The following is a 15,058-nucleotide window of genomic DNA, read 5'->3' as shown; positions in this document are numbered from 1 at the left end:
CCTGATCAGCCTCTGGTTTGACCCCAGAGCTGACACTGATTTGAGCAGGGGGTGGGTCCAGAGGACTTCCAGGTTTCTCATCCAAATAATTCCATGGTGGTTCGAGAGCATTTCTGGGCTCCAGAGATGGCTGTGGGGAGGCCATCTCTGTGCCTGCCAATGGAGGCTGCAGAGATGTCTGGGTGCCATGGGCACAAGGTGTCAGTCTCTGCCTTCCCACTGGCACTTCTGTTCTTCTCCCTGGCTGCCTGATTTGCAGGCAAGGTAAAAACCAAAAGGGGTGAAGTAAGTACTAAGACATCTTGTTGTCCTACAGTGAATAGGCATAGTCCAGGGCAGGGCAACCTGGGATGGTTTTTCAGCATTGTGCTACGTTTACCCTCTGCTCCTATTTATTGGTCTATAAAAAGCTGAAAAATTCTACTTGTTTACTCTAGGAATGAAGAGTCATTGTTAAATTGCTATATATTGTATCTTTAATGTGTTGTGTAAAAAGAAGGGCAGACATGAGCTCAGAATAAATGCAGGATAGAAATGCTTATTCCAGCCCACAAATGTTTGTCTTTTTGCCTGCTTTTACCTTACTGCACCAGAGCTGGCTGAAGTTCAAAAAATGAGAGCTAACAGCTTCAGCATCACCCAAACCTGGGGCTTGCCAAGCAGTCTGGAGGTATCATCTCAAATTTTGACAAGGAAGGGGCTCCCACAGGAAGCTCAGTGCTGAAGGCATCTGGCTGATTGCACATGGACCATGGGTTTATGCCACCCATACACCCCACCAGTGCAGGGACCCCAGACCATGACCCATCCATGGACAAGTGCTAAGGCCCTCTGGAAATGAGATCTTTCTGACTGTGGCAGAAGAGCTAGAAGCTGAGCAGCAGTCCTGGGCAGCAAACATCTCCCTGACAGTATCTGGGAATGAGTTTGAACATGAACTTAAATGGCACATCCCTGGGCAATACTGAGTGCTCCCTTCCCAGAATAATGACACTAGAGCTGCATCTCCCTCTTTGGGCAGAAATGAGGGGATGGACTAGGAAGCCCACCCTGTAGCATTTGGAAGAAAGAGAAATGAGAGAGCTTCAGTAGAAAGACCAATATTGACTAGATATATTAATTTAATCTCCTCTTAAAATAACAATTTTTAAATCACAGATGCTACCATTCTCTCTCTGGCACCGCTAACAAAAGTAGACTGATCAGTTAGCTGGGACTGTGGCCTGGGATGCTGCCACTGTTTGCTATCTGCAGTATTTCTAACTTTAGAGACTTATATTTTTGACTGACTGAATTTGTAGCTGCATTAGAAGTCTCCTCACGTTTTTCCAGTTAAACTATAGCTATTATTTCCTCCTCCTCCTCTCTCCCCCACCCAACTGTTGTTGTTTAATTAACCATAACGTGCTGTTCTTCAGTGGGTGTTTGTTTATAGCTAGATAAATGTCAGTAATATGCTGCAGTGTGAAGTCCTTTAACTGGGAATAGTCAGGTTCTTTTAATTACTACTACATTTGTAAATAAGAAAAGCTGCCTTAAAATACATTTTTCTGATTATTTTCCCTAGTAATTTAATTATTATTTTAAAATAAACGGGCGCTTCAAATGGTAAGTGAAACATTAATCCCAAAGTGAAATGATATGTGATAGGAAGATTATGTGCATTTCTTGCAATATTTTATTGAGAGATTTAGCTCCCTAGAAATTCAGATCACATCTGCATTTCTCAGCTTTTTATTTTCCTTTCTTCTTAAGCCTCTGAGTAAACACAAGCAAATCAAGTTCATGGCCAGCAAAATACAAGGAACACAGCTGTAGAGTGATCACTTTGATTTCTGATGACTGTGTTCAGTTCCTGCTTACATACCTGTAATATTTTGAATAACAAAGAATTTGCATTACCAAAAGTGCCAGTTAAGCTCATCCCTGAAAGTTTTGTGATCATTTCTCCAAAACCATCTTAATTTTAATATAATTTAATACAAGAAATATATGCTTTCACTTTGCATGGTTAGGATGAAGGGGATAGTAGCTATTTGGATTACAAGATGCCCAAATAACAGCCCTTTCTTGGTCAGACAAGTACAATGCATTAGGTTTTTAGTTTCCTCCCCTCCCTAAATTGTACAGACCTGGGTTAAAAGTCCTGCGGGTGAAGCTCATTCCAGTGCTTAGAACAAAGATGATTCTGCTTAAAGGAATTAGAAAACAAAACAAAGCAACCAAACAAAAACCAACCAACCAAACAAAAACCTCACAACCAAAAAAACAAAAAACTAAAAACCAAGAAAATGAAAAATGAAACAAACAAAAAATAAAAAAGAGAGAGAGAAAGAAGATTAGGAAAAGAAAAAAACGAAAATTAAAAAAAGTGCATGAGACATAGAGGTTGAAAACCTTGGCAAAGAAAGAATGGGATTATAATGGTCTAGGACACTGCACTACATTTTACCCTACAGTAAATCAATAGACTTTCCTTTTTGGGCTGCTGAAAGGGCTGCTGGCAGTCTTTTCTGATCAGAGATTCTAATCCTGCCTCCTGTGGGCCTCAAAGACTGTATATGGCCTGGCTGAAAGGTGGGATGAAAATACAGTCCTATGCTGTCAGTGTAAATCCAAAGCAGCACAGCTCCGGGGTGATAACAGGAATGCATTTCTGCTCCTTGGTTAGGCACAGTCTCGGTGCCAGCACTGGTGGAGGGGAGTGGGCTCCCACGTGGCCCCTCAGAGGTGTGAGCCCGGGGATGTCTCCACCTGAGCCTGGCATCAAGTCTGTCCCCCCTAATCTCTCCGTGCACCTCAGAGCACTGGTGGGGCAAGGGGAGAGCTGGAAACATCTCACAGGGAAGCATATAGGTCCTGCGCTGTATTAGCAGGGTTGGTAGTTAGGAGAAATCATGGATGAAGCACTTCCAAGTATCATGGAATATACTATTAGTTTGAAGGGGTCTCATTGACCATCTGGTCCAACCTTTCTTGGCAAAAGCACAGTCAAGACAAGATGGTCCAACACACTGTTTAGCTGAAACTTAAGTGTCCAGTGTTGGGGAATCTAACACTTTACTGAGGGGTTTATTCTAACATCTAATTGTTCTCATTGTAAAAATTTTCCTCTTGTGTCCAATCAGGATCTCCCTGTCAGGGTGAGATCGTGCTGTACAGGAGGGTTCCTGAGATCAGGACACTCTAGGGGAGCAGATTTCTAGAGGAGCAGTTAGCTGCAAGTTACTCCTGGAGCCATGGTGGCTACTTGGAGAAAGAAGACTGTGCTCCCAGCATCCAGAAAAATAGATGTGAGTACTCAGGGGGTGCTCTGATGTACTCTAGGATGTGGCTATCCAGGTCACAGATTGTTGGGAGTGCCACAGCCTTTCCATGGCAGCTGGGGACAGCAGTGATCATGACCAAGGCTGTGTCTGATGTGAGCAGGGGGATGATCTACCCTGCAATGCTGCAGGACAGAGTGATGGAGCTCAGGGAGGAGGTGAGCAGATGGAGGAGTATCAGGGAGAGTGAGATGGAAGTAAATGAGCGTTTTATGAGCCTGCTTGTCACTAAAATGGGTCAGGAGGCAAATCTTATGAGGGAGCCACAGGAGTCCTCACCATCTCAGGATCCCCTGTTCTCCCAGGAAGCTCCCCAGTCATCCCAAAACAACTTACAGGGGAAGGGACAATAGGAACAGGTCCCAGCCCGATGCCACAAAAGGGGCAGGCATGTTACCTGAAGAACTGGGAGAGCTGAGGAATATGGGAACAAAAAATCGATTTGTTTGAACAAGACATCTCTTAATTGTTCTCTAATGCTTATCCAGCCCCAGTCCCTGTCATGAAAACAAAGAGGACATTTCTACCTTGCATTGCAGCAGCCCATAGCTGGCAGAGTGCTGTGTGGTGCTATAGGGCCAGGCTGCCTCAGAGCTGGCTCAGGGACCTCCCTGTGCTGTACTGAATCACTGAGTCTAGAACAGCTTCTGTCGTCCTAAATGGCCACTATATTTTGTGGATTTAAAATTTTATTTTACTTAAACATAACCCTGTTCTACCAGATGTAGGCTAAATCTGGAAGATTTATTGCCTGCACTGTGTTACTTGGGACCCTGTGCTGAGATTGAATATCTGTGTCTTTTTCTGAGCTCCCCATTCCTATTTTATCACCAGAAACCATAGACACAGACTGTGGGGGAGAAATTACGTTTCTTAAAAACATAAAATTTAAATGAGGACAAAGCACAAAGAACACAAAAAACAGATGGTTGCTGCCATCAGATGTCACAGGAAGAACTTATGACTTGCCCAGTGTCACCCAGAAAGCATGTGGACGAACTAACTCACTGTTGAAGCCAAACTTATCATGGGCTTTTACAACTAATATACTGTTTCTTTGATTTTTTTTTTTTTTGTTTGATTTTTTGGCATACTGGCAATCTGCATATTTTGAACCTAGAGAATAAAAGTAGAGACTGTACAAGCTATTAACTTTACAGACTTTTTTGTGTGTTTGTTAAAAATTTAGCATATCTTGCATCACAGTTGCAAGAGCTGCTGATCATGGACCTAGAAAATATGAAGGGTAGAAGGGCAGGGCACGTACATATACTGACATAAAATAAACAAGGATTTCCACTGGGAGGTCAGCCATGCTTCCCAGCACTTATTTCTATTGAAACAAACTGTCTCAAGCCAGGAAAAGTTGTTTTTTCTTCATTATAATTTTTTTTTTCAATTACACGAGAAGTAACATACCAGCTCTTGGACTTTCACAAGGTCAGATCCTGAGCTCCCTACCAGCTTTGTTGTTTTTAGGAAGATTTTTTTTGCTAACTACAACCAGAATAAAAGCTGATGAATCTTTAGACTGTGTCATATACCATATGTGCCACTTTCTAGCAAAAAGATCTCTCCACATTTTACAAGATGTAATGTTATTCCTATTCATGCTACTGTACACAGACACAGCCTTGGGGAAAATGGGAAAGAGGGGGGGATGATGAAAATACAGAGGAAAACCATTTCAAGAGAAGTAATCAACTTTCTGTAGTCCTGACATCTTCCCCCAAAATATAAATTCAAGTGTTAGAACTTTTTAAAAAATATGTTTTGTTAGAGCTTTCCAAGGCATGGATCCCCATAGTGTAAACCTGGGCTCTGTCACCCACAGGGAGCAGCACAAAACTCAGGGCTCTGCACGGCAGAGCTGAGAGGTGAGCATCACTGAAGTTGATGGAAGTTTTCTGGAAAAAAAAGTATGTTTTGTAAAGCAAGGCAAAGCAGCAGGCAGCAGCCTGTCTCCAAGACCTCTGGGCTGCCCTGTAGCCTTCAGTAGACAGTTTGCTCTCAAGCCAGAGCCAGGAACATCAAATTTTTCTACTTGAAAAATGTTGTCCTCTTTGCTGGATGGCAAAATCCATTTTTGTGCATGGATTTTGAGGTTGGGCAAAGGCATTTTACTCCACCTTTACAACAGGATATTTTACATTCCCTTTGCATTTTCATAGATAGGAAACAACATACTTTGTGATCCTCTACAAAAGTTAATGTAGCTGCATTTCTTAAATCACATTATGACAAAAAAAAAAAAAAAAAAAAATGGACAGGTGTCGAAATGTCTTTACTTTTTGAAATTCCCTTCCTTATTTTCATCAAAGTAAGTAAGAGACAAATTTATTTGAATGAGAACTGCATTTTTGATGACCAGACTCCACACAAGATAATGGGAAGTGATCCATCAAAAGGAGTCAGATGGTAGAGTGAAAAGTGTCATATGAAAAATGTTGACAGATGGGTCTTTAAGAGAGACACTATCATCTGATATTTGAAGCAGAGCTTCAGTCACTAAAAAACATGATTGAATCTGTCTCTTCCCAGCATCTTTGTACTCATAATTGAAAAATATCCACCAAATGGTGAAATATTTCAAGTGTTGCTCAATTTTAACATAAGGAACTCCCTGCTAATATTTTGGGATGAAGTAGAATTAGTGTTGTTCTGGCTATCAAGAGCTAAGAACATTATCTAGGTGGGGATTTGGAACAGAGATAAATTGTTTTATAAAATAACTGTTAAAGCTAGGAAATGTAAAAATATTTTCACACACTTTGCCAAAATGGAAAATGTTGTTTCAAAGTAAAATACAAACTGGGAACAATTGTTCTGAGTGTAACTCACCTTGTATTGATGGTTAGGCTGCTGGAGAGAGAAAGCATGAAATTAAGAGGGAGGATTTTAGTACCAAGGATGGTGGTTAAAGAAAGAGGAGGAGGGGGAGAAGGAAGGAGTCATCACTTGTAGAACACAGAGGGATTAAGGATTGACTGTGCTGAGCTGTTATTACAGGGGTAGAGCAATCAAATTCTTTTGTCTTACAAGAAACTACTGAGTTTCATAGTTACTTAGCCTTTTGGGTATTAAAACCCACCACAAAACACAGCAACAGAAGAAAACAAAAGAGGCATGGATTTCTCTTGTTTTTCTCTTCCATCATCCTTCCCTTCACCTGTCACACCTTCTACCTACAGCAAGATGAACAACGCCTACACATTCCTCATAAGTTTTTAGAAAAGTTTTCTTCCCCTCCCACCTTTTTCTTATCCATACCTGTTAAAAATTCTCCATCCTCAGAAAAGGTGTTGATAGAAGAGACAAGCTTGGAAGAAAGCAAAAAAAAGAGCATTTAGAAATGAAGCTTCTTTGAAAAATAATTTTTTTACAGCTGGGGCAGTTTTTAATGGAGAAGTTAGTTTTAAGAACTAACAAAATGCTGTTGCAGGGGGTGAAAGAGAACTACATGCATGTTTAGAGATGAGTATGTGCAAAATGTCCTTGTGTCTCCCAGCTGAGACACATCTGGGATATCTGGGGTAGTATCTGAGCTCACCATTCTTTAGGGAGTGGTTCTTTTATTCTTAGGTGAAAAAACAATTATATTACATAAAGCACATATGAAATCACTCCCTCAAACTCACTGGTCTGTTCAAATGTCAGTAGGCTCCCTTAGTCCCTTGATGCTGCAGAGCTGACCCAAGCAAAAGGGCACCTTGGGACACCACTTCTGCAGAAAAAAAGGCCTGGGATTTGTGCAACTGCAGCTCTGTGGGGGCACCTCTTCATGCTGTGTGCACATACAGCCATCCACACAGACGTGTGCTGCCATCATCCTCCTTCCCAGGGCAGGGGGATTCATGCATCAGGCACATCACTCTGCAAGCATTCTCTCTCTGGTCTTGCTACATGGGTACTTCATAATTTTAAGTAAGCTAACAGGTACCATATTCTTTAGGAGGGATGCAGGTACTCCATCAGTCCTGAAGACAAGAGTACTGTGTAGTGTCAATAAGAGTGACCACATGTATTTTTTCAGGCTTGTGGTGCTCACAAAATTGTTTAAAGAGGCATCAATCTAAACTAGAAGGCTTCCTCAGTGGATGCAGCACAAGCATGCCTGTCTGTATGATATAAAGCCTATTCAACACAGAAGCCAGTGTGTATATATTATCTTTGGGCATGTTAGTTATGCTTTTGTCCTTATTATTTAAGGACTTAAATGAGGAGAAGAGAAATGAGTTCTGAAATTCCTAGGAGACTGTGATTCTTAACTTTGGTTCTTGGCTCTGACATGTCTTATGTGACCTTGATCAAATTGCTTAACACATACAAAATGGGCTACTTTGTGTAAATTAATGGCAATAGATTTCTCTCTGCTTTCACATGCAGTTTCTATTTAAAGTGGATGGGAAGTGTCATCTGCTTACTTTGGTTCTATATTTTACTCATGAGCACTGCTCAGCATAATATGAACTGACTTCAGCTGGAGCCTTTGGTAGTCTTATACTATTAAACTGGGGACTGGGCAGTTTGGTTTAAATAATGTAGTAAATTATTAGTGCTTGAAAACTTGTTATGAGTGACAACCACATTTTAATCTGCTTTGAAAAAAAATATAAAAAATTATGCATACCTATATTAATAAATGTTGTAAATTCATGCTTCTGCGCAAGCTGGAGCAGCCCTCAGGTTCAAAGTGCCAGATTTCTAAGAGGCTGTTATCAATCATGGTCTTTCTGGTCTAGCCAAAATAAGACAGAAAATCTCAAGAGGAACTTGTCTTCCATGATTTTTCAGCCTCTGAGACTTTACGAGAAACCACGTCTACCAATAATTACTGTCTCTGACATTTTCATGTAACTGTAGAACTCCACAGTGCTCCATTGGTTATTTCTGGGTCTTGCTTGGGTCATTTGTTGGGTTTTGAAATCAAGTTTTATCTCACCTTTTTTTATGAGTGAAAAAACTTCAGTATCTCTACTTTTATTTCTGTTTGATTCTTCAGTTGTTTAATAAAGAAGATATCCAAGACTGACTTGGTCCATGGAGCTGTATATGGAAGGGATGGGATGTCAGTATTGGGGAAGAACTCTTGGCTTGTAACAGTTCAAAATATTACTGCATGCATCCTTGAATCTGAAATATTGTTTTGCAATCTGAATTAAAGCTGAAACTCTTTCTCTGGAAAAACTGAGATAGTTGCCTCCACATAGTGATTTTCTTAAGTAGGTGGAGGTTGATGTTAGGTTCCTCTGTTCCCATGGACCTTCCTTTGTTTATTTGGATTAGGTTTCTGACCCAGGTACCCTGTCTCTTTTACTTCATCTGCTATTGATCTAATCCGCAGCAACAAAAAGTAACAACTTCTTTCTTGTTTTTGTACCCTTAGGAAAGCACTAATGTTCCTATGTCAGCCACAGAACATTCAGGATTCTGTTTGACAGGAAGAATTAAAGATCAACATCTGGCAGGAACATGTAGATAGCTGCAGCTGTGCTTTACTGCAGGGGAAGTAAATGACCTCTTAAACACCTCCCAGTTCAATTTTCTGGTTTCCCTGTATAGCAGAAAGAGCAGAAAAAATCCTGCACATATAAACGTATATATGTATTTATGTATATGCTTACATAAAACCCATTATTGTGTTCTTTTTTTTTTCAATAGCACAGGAAATATCAGATTTGGAGGGAAAACCCCCATTCAACATTTAAATTTATGTTGCTGTTGATATGTTAATTTTCTATATTTTTCAAGATCACAACAAAGCAAAAAGCAGCAGAGTAGTCATACAGCAGGTGTATGACAGTAGCATTAGGAAACTCCAACAGATGTTTCACCAAGAGCAGAAATTTGAGCTCTTGCCCAGCAGAGAAATAAACAGTCTTACTCTGCAGAAAAATACTTCATAGATAGGCAGTATGTATTTTTGCTTGGGATCACCTAAAAGTACATAGAACCACTGAAATAGGGATAACAGGTTAGGGTCAATAAGAATAAAACCAAATATATCGAAGAACAAATGCAAACAAATCCTTATATGCATACAAACCAAAGTTTTTGTTGTTTCCTCCAGTGCTATATATCATGGTTCTTCAGATGGTATAGCTGGGAGGCAGTCTGGCAGGTGCTTCAGAATAGATTGTCCCCATCTGCTTTTCACCTCAAGTGCTAAATCTAACCTCAAAACCTTCACTTTTCTTTATCTACTTTCAGACAAAAAAATAATATTTGACATTAAATAGAATGGTAAGTTGCTGCCTACAGAGTAAATGGATTTCTTAAATAAATGCAGAAGTCCAGTAATTTATTTAAAAACCCCAAACACTCTGGCTAAATTGAATAAACATTGATCATCTATTAAGAATGTCACATCTTGCTGCTGCTTTGGCTTTGCATCAGCACCATTGCTTATTAACATTTTGAAGTCGCACTGCAAAAATGGAAGATGCTCAAATTTGTACTGAAAAGATTAATCAAAATCTTCCTGCAGCAACCTTAGAGCTAAAGAAAACAGAAACAGAAAGGATGCATAGCTATCAAATAAGACTTATGCAGTAATTTCAACACTTCATTTTACTTTCTTTCTATGCATTTTGTACAAACCAAAGGTCACGTTTTAAGTCTATCTTAAATCATCAAATAGCTCTTTTCAAAATGTCAGCAATTCATTGTACAAATAGTCTGCCAAACAATAGTTAATCAATTGTAAATGGCATGCAGATTCTCCTGTAAACTTTGGGAAAATTGTTAACCTCAGCTAAATGTAGATAATATTTTTCATAGAAAGTCATTTTACACACTTGCCTTGGATGATTTAAACTGAGCAAAGCTTTGATATAAATAATTTTAGAATTGTGGGTTATGATGAAAAGTCATACTTGATTTTACCAGCATGTCTGTACTCTTTGTTGCTCTACCCAATAATTCCTTGCTGCATTAAATCAACCTCTTTGCTGATCCATGTCACTGCATTAGGATCTGGTTTGACATTGGGTCAAACCTTGAAAAAGAAAACATTTGTGTAGCATAACCTTCGTTTTTCTGCTTTGTTTTTCTTTTTTTGTGTGTAGAATGGCATGTAAAGAGTTGTGTGGTTTCTCTAGTTCTATCAAAATATAACCCTGGAGGTCATAGCAAGTCCAGCTTTTTCTCAGTTGCACTAAGATCAGTAGTCTTGTGACCTGCCCCTCTTTCCTTCTCTTTCTTGTTCTGGTATTTCAGCTTCCTTTCTCCTTTATTTCCCCACCACACTGGCTTCAGCTAGGATGCTTCCTTGCCACTCAGAGTCCATTTTCTCCACAGTCTTTTCCCTACATGTGCAGGCATAGGATTTTTAATTGCCATACAGCACCTTAGTCATCAGCATCACCACTTTTATTTCAGCTCAATAGTCTGACACAAGCAGTTGGGTCAAAGTATTTGCTGATGTATGTTATTCATTCTTTCTAGCACTTAAGCTACTGATTAGCTCTTCCAGTTGATGCTGGGAATTTACAGTATGCCACAAGCATTACAGTACTGTGTACAACTAAATAGAGTATCTTCTGGCTCAGCTCTGGCTGGTTACGTTGTGTCCCTTCCTTCTCCTTGGTTAACTCTGCTCTTGGATCATACCCAGTTCTCCTCTCCAGAGTCCTGGAGAGGGACAGGTGGGGATGGCAGGGCTGGTGGTCCTAAGACAAGCCCTTCCCTTGGACCCTCTGGGTGCTGGGGGTTACCCAGCAGGATATTCAGGTGTCTGTGTTTGAGGTACACACCTTGCAGGGGGGTTTGTTTCACTTCTGTAAGGGCATTTTGCAATGGCAGGCATTGGGAAAAATAGAAGCCCAGGAGGTTGCTCCACTGAGGCTGTGTGACACCTGTTCCAGGCCACCACTGGACAAACAAAGTTTGTGTTAGGTGTATGGCAGGCAGTGCTGACAACTTTTTAATGAGTTATTATGAGAATGGTGTCTTTAGATACCTTCTGTCTTCCCCAAGGCAGGTTCACACTGAGCAAGGCAGTCCTAGGAGAGGTCTGGCCTCTTCAATGTCAGGCCTCCTCCATCCTCTCCATGCAACCTGTTCTCATGTCTTCTTGTCATTAATGTCACTAAAGTCTGAATTTGTTCCTTCTTGTCCCTGTGCTGCAGACAGGGCACAGTATTTTCTCTCAGGAGAGAGAATGAGGTGTACAGCCAAGCTTTGTGCAGGTTCATGGAGATGTGGGTATTTTGCATGTTAGGAACTGAAACTGGAAAAGACAATTTAGCCATCAATAGCTGGACAAGTTTGCTGTCTTTAATTAGGAAGCCAGATAAATCTTTATATCTGACTTTATACCACCACACTAGCTGAGTCCCTTCTAAATAGATTGTAGATATTGAGCTCTGGATATGGACTGAAAGGAGTAGATAAACACACACATTCAGTGGAGAGCAAATATTATCTTGCAGGGTTCAATCTCTGACTGGGGTAACATTTTTTTATAGGAGGAAAAATAGGTAATAGTTTGGGAAATGTTGGGATAGTGACAGCATAATGGAAAAGCTTTCCTCAAGCCTCAGAGCATCCCCTAGGGATGCTCAGACTTATTTTATCATCACAGGAAGATTCTTTAATCTATCATGAACCTGGGTATTATTTTTTTAAGTTAAGTAATTTTCTATTTATTTTGGAGCAAAGCTGAGGAAGCAGAAAACAAGTGTGCCTGTAAAGAAAGCTGCCGTTTCTCGGGTCTCACTGTGGTGACAACTTTTTGACAAGAAAAATACATGTGAGACTTGATTCTTGTGCTTTCTCTTTCTTCTCAGCAGAAGTAGAACCACTTAATTTTGTTCTGGTGGAGATGTTTAATAATGGGTGTAGAAAATGTTTGTTGCAAATAAATGGCAGCCTACCCAACACCTCCACGTGTGAAATCCTCTAGAAGGATTTGCAGGATGCAGATGTTCTCCCCATCCCTATGCCCTGGTCCGTGGGGGACTGATACCCAGCCTCTGCCTCCTGAGCAGGCCATTAATCCGACATGCAATCTGATTGAATGGAATGGAGTAAATCCCTGTTGGATAACAAAATGCTAGATTAGCAGTTAGGAAACCTTGTGATTAGAGAGATTAACTGCTAAAGACATCATCCTTTCAGATGTAAAGCCACCATTTTCATTTAGAGCCAGTAGTCCATGAAAAACTACTGCACTAGCAATTAGGGGACCGTAAACGTGCTGACCTGCAGAAGGGTGATTGAAGCTTAAGATAACTTTGGTAGCAATATTTTTTGCTGTTTCTTGTTAGGCAACCTTTTTTTCTTTCTCTGGACATTTAAGGTTTTACCTTCTCAAAAGATGCTGGTTTTGTTGAAGAAAAGGGGAATCAATGCTAGCTACTGAAAGGAGCAAAAATCTCTCTGTTTGGTTGTATCATTTCATTAGGTATGGGACAATAGTTATTAAGGAAAGGTATGGCTGTAAAATCAAAGAGCTCCCCTCAATAAGATGCCTGCTGGAAATCTACCAGTGGGTGTCAAAAGTTGCAGTAGTCTACTCTAGTGGCACTCACAGAAGCTCTAATCAAAAAAATAATTGTTGAAATGTGATACATGCTTTAATAGACACAGTTGAATTAGTTGTCTAGTTTAATGCAGTATAGACATTATGTTTAGGTTTTGCTTTGTGATGGCAAGTGAGAGCTTTAGAAAACATACTATAAATATTTTTGCAAACATTTTTGCATTTTTTCTGAAAATGTAGTAACTGCTAAATGACAGGGAAATACTAATATTTTGTAGAAAGCTGAACTGAAAGCTTTTGGGGATATGTGTGTTTATACCAAGTTCTCTTTTTCTACAGAATAAAGGTTATTAAAATAGGAAAATGGGAAATGCAGAACAGGAAAAAAACAATTTCATAGAGGATGTATTAATCACATATTTAAGAGGAAGCATTAAGTGTGATTTCTCATGTTTCTCCCTTTCCAGAGACATAGGAGGTAAGTAATTAGAATGAAGTTAAATCACACTCAGAGATGTCATTTTGGAATACAACAAATCCTCCAAACCACCAACAACCTTGATTTAAGAAACTGCTTCTAAACATTCTGCTCATACTTGACTGTATCTTTGGGCTTCTAAATTCTTTAAACAGAACTCACACTTGATTTAACAGAGACTTTTGCAAGATAGCCTTTCGTGGCTCACTCCGATAAAACCAAGATATCTTTTTTTCCCTACACAGACAGGAAGAGTCAAGATTTCATGTGGTGTGACTAAAGCACTCTGGACATCACTCAGAGCAGTTTCTCTAGTCACTATTTTCAGCAGCATGGTGGCGTGTGCATGAGTAAAAGCCTGTGGGGAGAAATTTCAGCTCCATCTGTGGGTAATTCATTAAAAATTTTCCACTGTCACTGCTTGGGAATTAAGGAGCTCACGACCAGCTTGACAGAGTGAAGCTTTTCAAGTTTTTATTGTCTCAATTGCTATCCTACAACAAACAGAAGCAAGTTTCCCCATAAGTGGCTTTTCTTCCTCTAGCTGTGGCAGTTCACAGCACCCTTCACACAGTTAAAACATTCTCCACAGTGTTTTCATCTGGTCCTGCCTCACTGGTTTTTGAAAAAAGAATATTTGCTTACTCTTGTCATTTCTGGAAGAGATGGTAGGCATCTCTGGGAAAGAAGTTTGTATTTGTTCTTAGGGTATCCTTAGAAATCACTTGAAAAACTTTTGCACTTTTGCATCAGGGTTGTTTTTTCTCATAATTTTCAGAAACTATGGAATAATTTTGCTGCAGAAACATGATTTTCAGCTTGATTTTTGGTTCTTTAGAGAACTAAGTAGCAAAATAGAAAAGAAAAAAGAAGGAAAAAAGAAGGAAAGGAAAGGAAAGGAAAGGGAAGGAAAGGAAAGGAAAGGAAAGGAAAGGAAAGGAAAGGAAAGGAAAGGAAAGGAAAGGAAAGGAAAGGAAAGGAAAGGAAAGGAAAGGAAAGGAAAGGAAAGGAAAGGAAAGGAAAGGAAAGGAAAGGAAAGGAAAGGAAAGGAAAGGAAAGGAAAGGAAAGGAAAGGAAAGGAAAGGAAAGGAAAGGAACTCAGATGCAGCAGCTTTGTATACTATTGATTTGTAGAAAATGCAGTGCAGAGGGAGAAAAAAAATCTAGGCCTTTCACAATGTCTTGTTTGCTATATATTTTATTACTAGCAGAGTCTGATGTCAGCTGTGGGCAGACCCAAAGGAGATAAAATGGGTCATTTGATGTATTTGAACCAATTACTTCTCTGAATGATGATTCATCAGGCTGGAGCTCCTTTAGAAGCTGGGGACAGTGCAGACCCAGTAATCTTGTAAATGTTCCTTACACAATTCCCCTGCAAAGCTCAGTAGCATCCCAGATTTTAGCACTTCACCCCTTCCTGTAATTTTCCTTGCAGTTTTCAATGTGAAGAGTCCTTCCTGCAGTAAGTGGTCTGGGAATATTAATAACAAAATCCCCATCTCTGTAACAGGTGCTCAAGTGCACTTGTGGGTGGAGGTGGTACAGATGCAGGACTGCCATGGCAGCTTGCCCCTCTCCTTGTTTGGTTGCCCAGGTGTTGTGTCCCTGCTGCTTCTGGCACTGCATTGGTCTAAAATACGAGAGACTGCCACAGTCAGACCAAGCCTTGTCCCTCTCTGTTGAATTTTTTCCCCTGTTCATCAGTGCAGTTTGTACTCTGAGGAGACAGAAGCTGCATGGGGAGAGGCACAGATGCTCTGCTCTGGC

The sequence above is a fragment of the Heliangelus exortis genome, chromosome 1, assembly GCF_036169615.1.
Source record: "Heliangelus exortis chromosome 1, bHelExo1.hap1, whole genome shotgun sequence".
Taxonomy (NCBI): Eukaryota; Metazoa; Chordata; class Aves; order Apodiformes; family Trochilidae; genus Heliangelus; species Heliangelus exortis.
Note: the sequence above shows the minus strand (reverse complement) of the source record.